The sequence below is a fragment of the Podarcis vaucheri genome, assembly GCF_965113315.1.
Source record: "Podarcis vaucheri genome assembly, chromosome: 10".
NCBI classification, from domain to species: domain Eukaryota; kingdom Metazoa; phylum Chordata; class Lepidosauria; order Squamata; family Lacertidae; genus Podarcis; species Podarcis vaucheri.
In genome coordinates this window covers 71,959,816-71,975,231 of record NC_138748.1, presented here as the reverse complement: position 1 = coordinate 71,975,231, position 15,416 = coordinate 71,959,816, and the positions used below count along the sequence as shown (strand labels likewise).

The 15,416-nt window shown below is 51.1% G+C and overlaps 2 protein-coding genes and 1 long non-coding RNA gene across 6 annotated transcripts in view; 2 read left to right on the top strand and 1 right to left on the bottom strand.

Moving 5' to 3' along the window:
- LOC309541245 (uncharacterized protein) overlaps window positions 1-15,416 on the top strand; it is a 328,128-nt gene that overhangs the window by 286,812 nt on the left and 25,900 nt on the right. For 2 of the 4 annotated variants that reach the window (XM_082238874.1, XM_082238869.1), the window contains exon 2: window positions 613-653. The exons of 1 other annotated variant lie outside the window; for it this stretch is intronic. The gene's annotated coding sequence lies outside the window, so the exon portion shown is untranslated. Of the gene's footprint in view, window positions 1-612; window positions 654-15,171; window positions 15,357-15,416 lie in introns of those variants that run through there. One more of the 4 variants, XM_082238872.1, reaches the window with a different exon arrangement.
- LOC309541268 (uncharacterized protein) overlaps window positions 1-15,416 on the top strand; it is a gene marked incomplete at its 3' end in the record, with an annotated part of 47,922 nt that overhangs the window by 19,609 nt on the left and 12,897 nt on the right. The gene's annotated exons all lie outside the window — the stretch shown is intronic.
- LOC309541533 lies at window positions 13,882-14,773 on the bottom strand. Its single transcript, XR_014223802.1, has 2 exons — window positions 14,625-14,773; window positions 13,882-14,302 (listed from the first exon to the last, which is right to left on the bottom strand). It is a non-coding gene; the product is annotated as an uncharacterized lncRNA (long non-coding RNA).

The following is a 15,416-nucleotide window of genomic DNA, read 5'->3' as shown; positions in this document are numbered from 1 at the left end:
GTCCTCCCCTGCTCGTCTTGGGGGGGGCCCTCCGGATGGAGAGATGGGACGCGTAGGGCGACGGGTGAGCCACGCCAAGGGGGGCCTTTGGGTTCAGGGGAGACTCTGGGACAGAGGGAGGGAGTCGAGGAAGTGGGGAGGGGGAGCATCCCTGGGGCAGCGAAGGGGCAGCATTGGGGGGGGGAGAGAGAGAGCTAGGTAGGTCAGTCTTTGGGGACACGTCTCCATCGTGGCGCCCGCGGGGATTCTCTCGAGGGGCCGCCTTGGATTCTCCCTCCCACCCAGGAATCGACCACCCCTTCAAGGCGACCAGAGAGGGATGCCTGGAAAGTGGGGGGTTGTGTCCCCCCACCCCTTCCTTCCTGCAACCTCTATCCTCTTCCCACCCCATAGGCCCCTGCCCTGCCCAGACTGTTGCAGGAATTTATGTATAGGTGTGTGTGGGGGGGGTGAGTGCCATACAGGTAGTCAGATGAAGACAAAAGGGTGGGATTAACTTGGCTGGGAAACAGGTCAGGGAGGACAATGGGTGGCCAGCCGGGGGTGGGGCAAAGGCCAAAGAAAAGAGGCCGACCCCTTTGTCCAAGCCCCTTTTGGTTTTCTTCCTTCCAGGATCAGGATCATCAGGAGCGTGTCCTGGCGGCCGGATTAAGGTAAGTTCTGGCCTGATTGGAAGGGACAAGCCCCTCTGCCAGGCTAGGCTGTAATTTTGTGGCTTTTCTTTCTGGGCGGGGGGCCAGCTAGGCCACCGGGGCGGCCTTCTTGTTTTTTTGTAGTGGCGGGGGAGGCATGGCTCCCTCGCCCCCGCCATCCGCCACCCTCCAGCTGTAGGCCGCATGGCAGCCGATTCCTTTATTTCTTCCTAGCAGTGAAATGTAAATGTCTCTTTTGTTACACTCGATGGGTGTTTGGTGGAGGGCAAGGGGAACTATGGGGCAGGGTCCAGGATGCTCAGATTACTGCCACCAGACCTTTCCTTTCATGATGTAACCATGATGTAGTTTGGGGGGGTGCAGTGGCGTAGCGTGGGGGGTGCCAGGGGTGCCGGGCGCAACATTTTTGGGGGCCCCCCTCGAGGAAGTGGGAACCTCTCCAAGGCACAGCGTGCCGTCGGTAGAGGAAAAAAGCCGCGCAGCAGCAGCAGCAAAGTCGGGAGGAGGAGGAGGTGGAGCAAGCCTGCTAATTCCTTGCTGGGAATTAAGCGGCTCAAAGAGGCAAAGGAAAAGAGGTGGAGCCGCTGGCCCGGTGGGGAGGAAGCTGGAAAGAGCAGCGTGCCAAGCGCACGTGACGCAAAGGGCCTGCCCAAGTGCAGGCTGAGCTCCCCGTGGCAGGGGCGGAGGGAGCCTCCCTTCCTTTTAATGGGCAAGCATTTTCACGCGGGGAATCGACAGCAAATCCTCGGGCAGCTCTCAGGGGAAGGGGGCATTTGGGAGACGTGTGGATACCTCGGTTGGTTGGAGCGCGGCGATGAGAACGCCAAGGTTGCGTCTCTGATCCTCGTTTGGGACGGCTGCATATTTATCCCTGCATTGCAGGGGGGGTTGGACTCGATGACCCCCAGGGTCCCTTCTAACTCTATGATTGGCGGGGGGGGGGGACTGAGAGGCTGGCCTTAGGGACAGAGGCAGATCTAGCTGCTCCAGCGCCCGGAGCGGTGCACATGCCATGGGGTGAGTGTCCCAGGGGGAGAGATGCCCATGGGGGGGTGGAGCGAGCTGTCCATGCTGGGCTGCTTCCTGGGGGGTGGGGAGCCATGCCGCTTTGCCAGCGCCCTTCTTCCTTTCCCTCTTCCTTTTAACAGCTATGGGGAGGCTCCCCCCCCAAGCAGCCCGGAAGCGAGGGGCAATGGCGCGACGCCGGCCCACAACTCCAAAAGCCTCCCCCAGCTGTCAAAACAAAGGGGGAAGGTGGGGAAGGCCGCTGGCAAGGCGGCGCATCTCCACCCCTTCCCCTGACGGCTCGGGGTAGGCCTGGGAGTCACGGTGCGCCGAATGTCACCCCCCCCTCAGTGATGACACCTGGTGTGGACCGCCCCCACCGCCCCCTTCCTCTGCCCCTGCTTAGGGACAGGCAGAGCCTGGGCTCCTCGGAGTTGACAAATGGAGGGGTGCACATGGAGGGACCAGCAGCTGGCCAAAGAGGGGAAATATTATTGACTTATTCGCAGAATCTATAGCCTTCTCTACAGCTGAATTCTCCCCACTCCCAAGAGTGGGGAGCAAAGTAATGAAAACAAATAATAATAATAATAATAATAATAATAATAATAATAATAATAATAATTTATTTAAGCCCTGCCTATCTGGCTGGGTTTACCCAGCCACTCTGGGTGGCTTCCAACAGAATGTTAAAGTACAATAACCTATTAAACATTAAAAGCTTCCCTAAACAGGGCTGCCTTCTGATGTCTTCTAAAAGTTTGGTAGTTGTCCTTCTCTTTGACATCTGGTGGGAGGGCATTCCACAGGGTGGGCGCCACCACCAAGAAGGCCCTCTGCCTGGTTCCCTGTAACTTGGCTTCTCATGAGGGGACCGCCAGAAGGCCCTCGGAGCTGGACCTCAGTGTCCAGGCAGAACAATGGGGGTGGAGATGCTCCTTCAGGAAGAAGAACAATTTACAAAATCTTTTAAACAGGTCCATTGAAAAACTAATCAACGTCCTATTTGTCTGGGGGGAGGTGGGGGGCAGTGCCTGCCTGCCCCTTTCAAGCACGGCTGGGAAGAGGCCTCTGCAGGCTGAGCAGTGGCGTAGTGTGGGGGGTGCAGGGGGGGCGGCCGCACCGGGCGCAACATCTGGGGGTTAGGGTTAGGGGGCGCAAATCCACGGGTTAGGGGGCGCAAATTACTTCCCTTGCCCCGGGTGCTGACAACCCACGCTACGCCACTGCGGGGGTGTAACATTGGGATTAGCAGTGAAATAAATAAATTAAGGTCTTATGTATATAATGAAGGTTCATAAATGTAGCAGGCAAACACTTACATAGATATATAGGCCCCATGTCTGAACCTGCACAGGAGAGCAGCCATGGAGCCATTTTGACTCCCAGGCTGACCAGGTGTTTTCTCTGCAAGGTCAAATGGAGCAGCCTCCCCATTGCCTCTTCCTTCACAAATCCGGTCTTCAGGGTTTGAATAGGGTGAGCCTGTGACCTGGCTCAGGAACTAAGTACTTATCATTACAAAAGACTGGCCAGGCCCCCCAGGGTATCAATCCAGTAAGCATTAACAGGTAACTTGCCAGACAGGAGGTAAACAACCTCCTCAGATTTCTGCTTTAGCCCGCCCTTTCTGTGAAGTAGTTATGATGTTTCTGGGGGTGGTCTTGAACTCAAAGGTGGGCAATTTAAAATGTCTATATAAGGGCAGACACACCTTGGTTCGGGGTCCTTCTCCTCTCCTGCGTGTGAGGGGAGACCCTGTTGCAACACTTCAATCAAGATCAGGCTTACTAGCTGCTTTGCTTCTCATTATTCTCTGGTTGGCCTCTGTTTTTTCCTCTGACCGATGGAGAACCTACAAAGGACTCTATGAGGGCTCTTGTGTCCCCCATAAAGACAGATTTTCGTTTATTGCAGCAGCTAATAAAAGTTTGGGTTCTCTTTTGTTTGGGGCTTCCATCTTGTTCCACCTGGTGGCAGGTGGGAGTCCTGTCATGACAGTCTTCAATAAAGACCAAGCCTACTGGCTGCTGTTTTGCTCTGGGATTCCTGGCTGGTCTCCTTGTTTTTTGTCCAGGGGGTCCTCAGATTTCTCCTTTAACAAGACACAACTTCTTTCCTGCAAGCTCCACCCAATAAGCCCCTGACCTGTCCAGATAATAATAATAATAATAATAATAATAATAATAACAACAATAATTTATATCCTGATCTCCCCAGCTGAAGCCGGGCTCAGAGCGGCTTACAACAATAAAAGTAACACAGTTTACATAAAATCACAAGCAATTAATTAAAATGCATTCTAAAATCAATTCGTTCTAATATCAATTCAAAATCAAATTAATGGCAGATACAGCGGTTCTGCCAAGTCCAACCATTGGTCCCCCTGGAGAGGAGAGGAAATCCCAAGAGGAAGAGAGGAGGGGAGGGGCTTCTTGGAAGCGGCTCTTTGTTTCCTCAATCCCACCCAAGAAGCAGACAGAAACCTTTTCCTCTCTCTCAGGCTTCCATCCTTAAGTGTCTTTTCCACTGCCTGGTTCATTGAGGATGAGGATAGTGTACACCTGTCATCAGAAACAGGGGTCCAGAGTCCATGAACGGCTCTCAGGCTTGATATAGACATTGCACCTCAAAAGCATTTCTGTTCCTCTTATTCTTTGAAGGCAGTGTCAGAGTGACTGACAAGCTGAGATACAACCCATCAGCATCCAATGATAGCCATTGCATGAATCTTCCCAGTCAAGGGACCCATTTTCATGATAGACTGTGGCTGGAGGCTCTACATACAGGGTGTGCCTATAAAGGCCAAAGACTGCCAGTATTAGCACAGGTGAAGTGTCTGACCCCCCCCCCCAGCTCCCCTAGAGGGTCCAGAAGGATACCATGGTCAAAGGTCTCCAAAGCCGCTGAGAGATCCAGCAGAACCAGGAAACAGCTTTTCCTCTCAGCCTCTAGACCATCGGAGATCATCAGTCACAGCAACCAGGGTAGTTTCAGTTCCATGATGAGGCCTGAATCCAGATTGGAAGGATAATGATGGAAGAAGCTTTCCTGGTCCTGCACCCCCAAAAGCTCCAGGCACAAGACTTTCATTAGGTTTGAAGGGGCCATACGATACTTGGTGGTCTTTTCTTCAAAAGACAAATAATCTGAATACTTTTAAATTGATGTATGATATAAACAGCACTTCTGTTTTCCTTGTTCCACATTGGAGAGACTTTGATACACAGGTCTGAGTTCATCGCTCCCCCTGAAACTGCTGTGTTAGCAGCACTGGCTGGACAGTGTGTTTGGGGGTTCAGGGCTTCCTAGACAAGAGCCCCTTCTCAGCCTGGCTTATATGGTCCCAAGGAAAGCAGAGCAGTACGTTAGGCATCAGCTTGGCTGCAGTAGTGGCTGGAAGGAGGTGTGCAGGACACAATCCAACCGCCTTAGAGAGTCCACTCTGGTTTGTGTAGGTTTTTCTCCGCAGCTTTTTCTTCTCCTGAAGCTAGCTCAAGAGGAAGTGAGGGAGTGTACCAAAGTATTATGACCAGAGTTTTCCTTCTCGAAGGGTTCCCTTCCCTGGTTGATCAGCCCCATCTGCCCTCACTTTCCTCTGCAGAATGGGCAGAATCTGCCTTCTTGACTGTGGGATTCACTGTTGTTCTCATCCTCTCCATCCACCAGGGCCTGCCTTCACCTGCAATAGAATTCCCTAATACACCAAGGATTTGAAACCCATCATCTATCCTCACCTGCTTTAGCCTGCCGGTTGAAGCTGTTCCTGGGATTGTGGTCCCTATTCCATCCTGACAGTTTCTGGCAGCCACAGGTGAGAGCTGAGTGCAGGGTGGGGACCAATGGTGGGTAGATTACCCCAGAAGGTGGACAACATGTCCCCCACCAAAGGTACTAACACTCCCCTAACACCCCATGAGATTGTATGGTTATTAACTTTAAGACAGAACAGGAATAAATTCATGTCCCCAGAAATAACACAACTTCAGGCCATTAGTGAATCATTACTACATTTTCAAGGTACTACACTTTCCACCAAGTACAGTTTATCTATTTGCCTTGAATATCCTGCTTTTCAGTGTCGTTTTAGGATAGTCCTGCGTCAGAAGACGGGCACAAGATGAGACAGCACATCATTTTTTAAAAAATCAAGATGCTTTATGAATATTGATTGAGGATTATGAAAGTTGCTGATGAATTACTATCATTTGATGACATTGCAACTTCATTTCCTAAAAATTGGGAAATGAGTAGGAGGTGAGGGAATGTAGGAGACGTTGAAATAGGAGAAGGTGCTAATGGAGCTTGATGCATTCTCTTTCCCTTAGTTCTCTTCCTTGAAACCCAAACAGGATTTCCGTTCCTCCCACACTGAAGAAGCTGTCAGAACTCCAGGGGATGAGTCACCTTTGGTTTCATTAGGAATAGAAATTAAAATGTGTGAAATGTGGAATATGCGTCATTGAATGAGCACACATAGTTCACATCAACGACCTCCAACAGGGAAGAAACCACTTAAAGTTATGGAGTGTTGGAAAAGTTTCAGTCGGAGTGGACACCTAAATATGCATCAATGGACACACACAGGGGAGAAACCATATAAATGTATGGAGTGTGGAAAGAGCTTCAGTAACAGTGGACACCGCAATACACATCAACGGACTCACACAGGGGAGAAACCATTTAAATGTATGGAGTGTGGAAAGAGCTTCAGTACGAGTGGAAATCTTAGAAGACATCAATGGACTCACAGAGGGGAGAAACCATTTAAATGTATGGAGTGTGGAAAGAGCTTCAGTCAGAATGGAGACCTTAAATTACACCAGTGGATTCACACAGGGGAGAAACCATTTAAATGCATGGAGTGTGGAAAGTGCTTCAGTGTTAATGGAACCCTTAAAAAACATCAATGGACTCACACAGGGGAGAAACCATTTAAATGCATGGAGTGTGGAAAAAGCTTCAGTTTCAATGCAACCCTCCGAAGACATCAACAGACTCACAAAGGAGAGAAACCATATAAATGTATGGAGTGTGGAAAGAGTTTCAGTCAGAGTGGACACCTCTATATACATCAACGGACTCACACGGGTGAAAAACCATATAAATGTATGGAGTGTGGGAAGAGATATAGTGATAATGGACAACTTAGAACACATCAACGGATTCACACAGGGGAGAAACCATTTAAATGCATGGATTGCGAACAAAGCTTTAGTGATAATGGATCCCTTAGGAAACATCAATGGACTCACACAGGGGAGAAACCATATAAATGTATGGAGTGTGGGAAGAGTTTTAGTCATAGTGGATCCCTTAGAAAACATCAACGGACTCACACAGGGGAGAAACCATATAAATGTATGGAGTGCGGGAAGAGTTTTAGTCATAGTGGATCCCTTAGAAAACATCAACGGACTCACACAGGGGAGAAACCATATAAATGCATGGAGTGCGGAAAGAGCTTTAGTGATAGTGGAAATCTTAGAAGACATCAATGGACTCACAGAGGGGAGAAACCATTTAAATGTATGGAGTGCGGAAAGAGCTTTAGTGATAGTAGAACCCACAGAAAACATCAACAGACTCACACGGGAGAAACCATTTAAATGTATGGAGTGTGGAAAGAGCTTTAGTGGTAATGGAACCCTTAGAAGACATCAACAGACTCACACAGGAGAGAAACCATATAAATGTATGGAGTGTGGAAAGATCTTCGATCGGAGTGGAAATCTAAGAAAACATCAGCAGACTTACATTGGAGAAACCATTTAAATGTATGGAGTGTGGAAGGAGCTGCAGGCAGAGTGGAATCCTTGATTTTCATCAACAAACTCACACAAGAGACAAACCATATTAATGTCAGCAAAGGCGATAAGAGTTTCAGTCCTAGTGGAACATCAACAGACATGCACAGGAAGAACTTTAATAGTTGCCATCCTACAAACCATCAACAACCTCAAAGAGGAGAAGCAGTTTAAATGGAAGGATTACAGAAAGTGCTTTAGTTATAATGGAGTGTTTAGGAAACACCTAGGGAGTCTCACAAGGGAGAACCCATTTAGATGTATGGAGCACGGGACATGTTCCACTCAGAGGAAATCTGTCTTCCTGCTTCAGGGCCAGCTGAGTCTGTTTCTCTTGTCATTCTCTCCAACTAGGTAACTCCTGTCTAATCTGCTCTGTGTCTGTGTCTCTCCCTGCTTCTGAGACCACTGGAAACGAGGGGGGCCGTTTCTCCCCCTCCAGCTCCTCTTCTGAGGAAAGCTAACCTGCTTGAGAATGGATTCCCCCATATTTGGCTTCAGACCATTCCCTGACAAAACACATTGCTCTATGTCCTTCCAGCCTCTTTCCTCCCTTGCTCCCTTCTGCCGGTGTGTGTGCCTGACTTAGATTTCCTGTCTGCTAATTTTTTTTACTGCTGAAACTGGATCTGCTCTCAGGAGCTAAGTTTTATGCCTCACTGGGGACCCAGTGAGAACTGTATGTTTTGAAGGCTTAGTAAAGTATTACTGAAGAAGTCCTGCTGCCTCTTTGTGTGTTTTTGACGTCAGTGTGGGACTTGCTCTACACGTGGCCCGTACTCCGGTTATACTTAGCTCATGCCCTGGAGTTGCTCTACTCAAACATGCAAGACGGTTTTTGCCGCAAACTCTGCATGATCTCCAAACACTTCTTCTTCTCCAGAACTTCATCCCTGCCTCCTGCGCGTTTTGAAGAAAACTTGAAATACTGAAATTGAATGGGAGATTTCCCCCCAAGCCTTATTGCAAGAGGGGGAAGGAGGGGCTGCAGGTACGAGGGAAGTCTCCTGGTGGGTCCCATCTTCACTCATGAACCCCATGGGGCAACCCCAGAGCTCCTGCTTATTCTGGGGTTTGGAGAAGATAGTACTTTTCCATAGTCCCAGAAGTTATTATTCAGTCATGCTACTAGGGAGTTTTGCTACCAGAGGACCAGAGTGCATATTACTATCATACTGATTTTACTGCTATGGTTGCTTTTGCTGTCATGGACTGGCTGGGTTCGGGGGGGGGGAGACACCAGTCTGGGGGACCCACAAAGGAAGAAGGCTCAGATCCTGGGGACTGGTGGTGGGATGGTAATGAGCAGAAAGAGGGAGGAAATTGAGCAGAATGGGAGGGGAGGTGTTGCAAGTTTAGGAGTAAACAGGGTTTGGTGAGCAGGAAGAGGCTGGGGCAGAGAGCAGTTCAGGCTCAAGATGGAGGAGAGGAGGGGGCCAGGAGACCCAGAGGAGGCCGACTACTGAAGCATCCAGAGAGACCCCCCCCCTCCTGCTGCAACCAGCTCCCCTTTCCCCTGGTCTCCTAGAGCACACAAAGAAACACGGTTCATACCCCATGATTCTGCACATGATATTAAGAGGGTGTTTCTCTGCCCCCCAACATGCATCACTTTAATCTCTTTGACAATGAACTGTATTTTCAGCCCATTCACCCGGTTTGGAGAGCTCTTTTAGGTTCTCCTTGCAATCTCTCTTTGTTTGAACAACCCTGGACAATTTACTGCCACCAGCAAACTTTGCCCCCTCCTTGCTCACTCCTAACTCTAGATCATTTATGAGCAAGTTGAAAACCCACGAGTCCCAATTCTGATCTATAGGGGACTCCACTTTCTGCTTCTCTCCATTCATAGGAGTGTTCGTTTATTAGTATGTGTTCCTCCCTCCCCCCATCCTTCTGTGCTGTGGAGGGAACCCTGCAGAAAAGTTATGGAGTGAATTTTGCTTCCCCACACATCCAACACTGCTCAGCATTCAGGGAAATGGAAGAGGAAAGCTGGCCACAATCCAAGAGGCTGAGGTCAGCAGAAAGCGAAGCAAAGCCTACTCAAAGGGAAGCCACTTCAGCTTCCAGCCCGTTTGCTCCCACAATGGCTGAAGAAGAATTGCCCTTTGGGAATGGGGGAGCTGAATGGAAGTGGGCGAGGAAGCCCCACAATCGCTCCTGCTGTAGGAATAGGGGCACTGACTCCAATACTCAAAGGTGATGACCTGGTCCTTCAGGGGCACTGTTACGCCATCAAGAACCGGGAGTCCCCCACACCTGCCTCCCTTGTCTGGATTCAACCTCAATCTCTTAGCTGCCATCCATCCTCCAACCACCTCCAGAAAGGCACACAGGGAATCCACTGCCTTCACTGGTTCCAATTTAAAAGAGAGGCAGAGATGGGAGGAGCCTCCCCATTGTCTTTTCCTTCACAAATCCTGTCTTAAGGGCACATTTAAGATATGAATAGGGTGTGAGGCTGTGACCTGGCACAGATACTAAGTATTTATCAAAATAAAAAAAATCCTTCCTGTAGCACCTTAAAGACTAAGTTAGTTCTTGGTATAAGCTTTCGTGTGCATGCACACTTCTTCAGATACACTGAAACAGAAGTTGCCAGATCCTTCTATATAGTGAGAAGGTGGGGAGGGGTATTACTCAGAAGGGTGGTGGGAATCGGAGATGGACAGCTGATATGAGCCTGTTGACGACTCTTAACGACTGTAATAGGTCTTACAGGAAAAGGCAAGGGGTGAGAAGGTGAGAAATGGCTTAGTCATGTATAATGAGATAAGAATCCAATGTCTCTGTTAAGACCAGGTCTCTCCATGGTTTTAAGTTTGGTAATGAGTTGCAATTCAGCAGCTTCTCTTTCCAGTCTATTTCTGAAATTCCTTTGTAGTAAAACAGCTACTTTGAGATCTTGTATAGAACGTCCTGGGAGATTGAAGTGTTCTCCTACTGGTTTCTCTGTTTTGTGATTCTTGATGTCAGATTTATGTCCGTTTATTCTTTGGCGTGGGACGCAGGTGGCGCTGTGGGTAAAAGCCTCAGCGCCTAGGGCTTGCCGATCGAAAGGTCGCGGTTCGAATCCCTGAAGCGGGGTGCGCTCCCGTCATTCGGTCCCAGCGCCTGCCAACCTAGCAGTTCGAAAGCACCCCCGGGTGCAAGTAGATAAATAGGGACCGCTTACAAGCGGGAAGGTAAATGGCGTTTCCGTGTGCGGCTCTGGTTCGCCAGAGCAGCGATGTCACGCTGGCCACGTGACCCGGAAGTGTCTTCGGACAGCGCTGGCCCCCGGCCTCTTGAGTGAGATGGGCGCACAACCCTAGAGTCTGGCAAGACTGGCCCGTACGGGCAGGGGTACCTTTACCTTTACCTTTATTCTTTGGCGTAAGGTTTGGCCTGTTTGTCCAATATAGAGAGCTGAAGGACACTGTTGGCATTTGATGGCATACACAATGTTAGACGATGAGCAATTAAATAGTCCCGAGATGGTATGTGTGATGTTGTTGGGGCCAGTAATGGTGTTGTCCGGGTAGATGTGGCAGCAAAGTTGGCATCTGGGTTTATTGCAGGCTCTGGTGCCAGTGTCCGTGTTAAGTCTGGTTGTAGTATTATTGTGGGTTAGGAGTTGTTTAAGACTGGGTGGCTGTCTGTAGGCAATGAAAGGTCTTCCTCCCAGAGCTGGCAGACCAACACAGCTACCTATCTGTAAGTATTTATCAACACAAAAGACTGGCCAGACTCCCCAGGCAATCCAATCAAGTGACCATTAAACAGGTAACCTGGCAGACAGGAGGTAAACAAACCACTCAGATTTCTGCTGTAAACCGCCCTTTCTGTAATGTAGGTATGATGTATCTGGGGGGGGTGGTCTTGGGTTAACACCCCTTCTGTGATGTATGTATGATGTATGGAGGGGTGGTCTGGAGCTCCAGGGCAGGGCATTTAAAATGTCTATATAAGGCCTTGTGTGCCATTGTTCTGGGTTCCTCCTCCCTCCTGCGTGTGGTGAGTGAGGACCCTGTTGCAACAGATCAATAAAGATCAGGCTTACTAGCTGCTTTGCTTCTCAATATTCTCTGGTTGGCCCCTGTTATTTTCTCCTACCAATAGGGAACCTACGTAAGGACTCTATATGGGCTCTTGGATATCCCAAAAGGGAAAAAGGGCAGATTTTTTGTTTACAAGACTTGCTTGGAACATTTATTTTATATACACTAGACCTTAAAATTCTTACAACAATTGCATATGGTTGCATGAACTTTTAAGACCTCTCCCCATTTCCCACAATACATTTTTTCACAGCATCATCCATACATCACAATTGTGTCACAAAGTCGGAGTGTTTGGAATTTAGAAACATGAGCCCGTCACCCCCCCTGTCACAACCCCAGTTTCCCACACCTTTTAACTACCCTCTTCCCCAAAAAACCAGAATAGTTTTTACACATCTCCCTAGCTGTAAGGTTTTCCTCCTCTGAATGCATCAGTATTCAATCCACCACCCCGATGGATTTCTGCCTGGGGCATGTGCTGCCCTTGATCGCCTCCTGCCTCCTAATGGATTATGGCCTATGAATAGGATTCTCCAATTCCAGAGGAGTCATTAGGCGTTGGAACCCAGGAAATCTGTCAAACCGTTGACTTGGCAATTATTTGACGTTTCTATAGTTTTCTATACAGTATTGGATAATCGGAGGAAACAGTCCGATTCATGGTATCTGCTTCTTGCTACAATTGTATAGGCCAGTGTTTCCCAACCTTTTTTGGGCAAAGGCACACTTGTTTCATGAAAAAAATCTCGAGGCACACCACCATTACAGCCCCGTGACGTCAGCGCGCAGCGTCATGCCGGGAGGGACATGAATTGCTAGCAAATTACATAATCACCTCCTTGAGGGCTGGCTCATCTTCTCCGAAGGCAGAACCCCATTAATTAACAGCACAGACTCACACCATAGCCAAGACGAGGGGGGAAAACCTCAGTCATGCACAGTCATGCACATGTGGGGGCTAAATGAGGACGAAGACCGGGCAGAGAGCAGGGTTCATATCACCCCACCTGGCCAGGACAATCCCTGGGTGCTCCCTTGGGCCACTCGCCCGACCCACCTCGCAGGGCTGTTGTTGCGAGGATAACACGGGGAGAACCACGCGCGCCCCCGGGAGCTTCTTGGAGGAGAAAGCGGGCGATGAATGCAATGCACGAAATATATGAGAGGTGACCAGGTTTTGCAGGTGAGGAGCCCCCGCCAGCCTCCGCTTCCAACACCCGGCGCAACGACGCCGAAGTTTCCCCCCGGGCTCGGCTCGGGGAGCAGCGCTGCTCCCCCCCGGCTCCCCTTCGCCCTCCCGGCTCTCTCTGCCGCCCACTGGGGACCCCCTCACCTGCCAAGTCCGGAGCGCCGTTGGAAGTTGCATGCATGCATGCAGGGCGCCGCGTTGCCATTGCATTGCACTGCACTCCATGCAACGCCTGCACGCATGCATTGCCTTGCACGCCCGCCAAGGGGTCTCCCCGCGGTCCGATGCGTCCCCTCCGGCGCAGATGCAGCATTGCAAAAATAAAAAAACCCCGACGCAGCCCTACCTGGGGGGCAGCCTCCGCCGTTCCGCCTCCGCGGGGATCCCCGGGCTCCATCCTGCCGCCTGATCTCTGCGGGGGCGCAGGCAGGCTGCGCGGGGTCTGCGCGGAAGAGCCCCTGCCCGCCCGGCCGCCGCCGCCGCGCTCATTCCATGGCCGGGCTTCAAACAAAACGCCCGGCCCGCCAGGCCACGCTGGGAAATGTAGTCCGCGCACCCCGCGCGGGCGCGGAGCCCAAGGGCGAGGGGACTATGGATCCCGGCAGCCCCCGCGCCAGGGACGGAGGGGGAGAGGCCGGGTGCAGGGATGGAGGGACGGGTGGGCGAGCGAGTGAGTGAGTGGCAGCCGCCAAGCCTTGGCCGAGAGCCAGGAAGGGCCTCCCCGGAGGAGGAGGAGGGAGGCGCAGAGCGGGAGGGAGGAAGGGAACCCCAGGGGTCATCTAGTGACGGCGCCCCAATCGAAAATTTGACTTAAAAAAAAAATCTTTCAATTTTTTAAATTTTTCCCGCGGAAACACTGGTATAGGCTGCTTCTCTGAGCCTCTTTGCTGTTGTGCATGGAAGGTGCCTGTGTCAACGGTCATTGTCCTGGCCTTAGAGTGTGTGGTGGGGACTTGGGGTTTTGGGGAGTCGTATAACTGTCCCCCCTTCCTGGTTTGAAGAGCACCAATACCTAAAACACGGACGGACGACTCGTGGCGTAGAGTTGGGGAAGGAAGGATTTTGCAATATAAAGTGTTATGGAAAAATCTAGGTGCGAGGCTGCTCAGTCCCCCAGCTGGTCGGGCAGAGCCCGTGGGTCCCTGAGGAATAAAGGAAGGAGTCCAGCCAACCGGAGCAAATAGCTGTAGACCAAAGTTTATTGCGCAATAGGTTCAAAAAGCAAATTTGAACCCCAAGGATGGGGTGACAAGGACTTTTAAAACTTTCCCACCATATCCCAGAATACAGTTAATACAGCATCATTGCTACATCACTGACATGTCACAAAAAGGGAGGGGTTAACCTTGGCAAACATGCCCAAAGATTAGCATAAGCAGACATGGCAGGGCAAGACTCAGGTATAAGATTAGCATAGACAAATATGTCTTAAGTACCACCACCCAAAAGTCCAATAGAACTTCCTTTGCATGTCTGGAGCCTGAGGCGAGTCAGGTGATGAGATTGGGCTTCCTCTGGCTAACAATGAGCCCTGCAATTGCCACCTCTGGGAACTTCCTGGAGTCCTTTTGCAAAGGGAAAATAGCTTTGGAATGGAGGAAACTGGGAAAGGAGATGATTTTATATTATTTTTAAAGCTAGGTAACTTCCCTGAGCTGTCACGTTGAAAGGATACATTCAGGTATAATATTTATAATATTTAACTTTAAAGATGTGCCCCTCCCCGTAATTTCCGTAACATTTAGATTGTGGGGTGGGGGACCCCACTTTGCAAGTGGATTGCCAGGATCAGCCCCTCCCTTCTCTCCTGATCCACTAGGAAGAGGGGAGGGGGAAAACCTTCCTCCCCCCCCCCACTAAATTCCTCCCCTTCCGGTACATCATTGTCGCACCACGCCCTCACAACCTCAAATTGGTCCCATACGTTGCACCTCTTCCTCCTCCTCGGAATCCGGGAATGGAGGGGTGGGGGTGAGTCCACCTCCCAACCTGCCTGCTTCTCCCGCAAGTGGAGCTTCTGCGCTGGATTGCTGCTCTGCTCCATAGCTCTAGGGGCGCGCGCTTTCGGAAAGGGGAGGATACCCCCCCCCCCGTGGATGTTGCAGGAAAGGAGAGGAGAATCGGGAGCGAGGAGAAAGAGGTAAAGGGGTCGCGGGGGAGGGGAGAGAAGGACCCAGAGACCCCCGCCAGCTCCCCAAAGCGCCTTTCACGGGTCCCATGTCCCATAGGCACGGGCTGGATCCCTGCAGGAGTGCTGCGAAGAGGGCTTTCCTTAGGCGCCTCGGCAGCGGCGGACATGGGGCCCCGACGTACATGGGGCCCCCATGAGGACCCCTTGCCCCGTTTCCCCCACGCAGGGATCCCCCCTCCCCTCCCGGCCCATCCTTCTCCCACCCCGCCCCCACAACCCCAAATCCCCTCCCCAATATGTTGCTCCTCCTCCTCGCCATCCGACCTCTGTTCCGGGAATGGGGGGGGATGAGCCCCCCCCAAAACTGCCTGCTTCTCCCGGAAGTGGCTCTTCTGCGCCGGATTGCTGCTTTGCGCCGTAGCTCTAGGGGCGCGCGCTTTCGGAAAGGGGAGGAGGGGCGGCAGGGACCCCCCCCCGGTGGATGTTGCAGGAAAGGAAAGGAGAATCTGGAGCGAGGAGAAAGAGGTAAAGAAGTCGCGGGGGGGGGGAGGAGAAAAGGACCCAGAGACCCCCGCCACCTCCCCA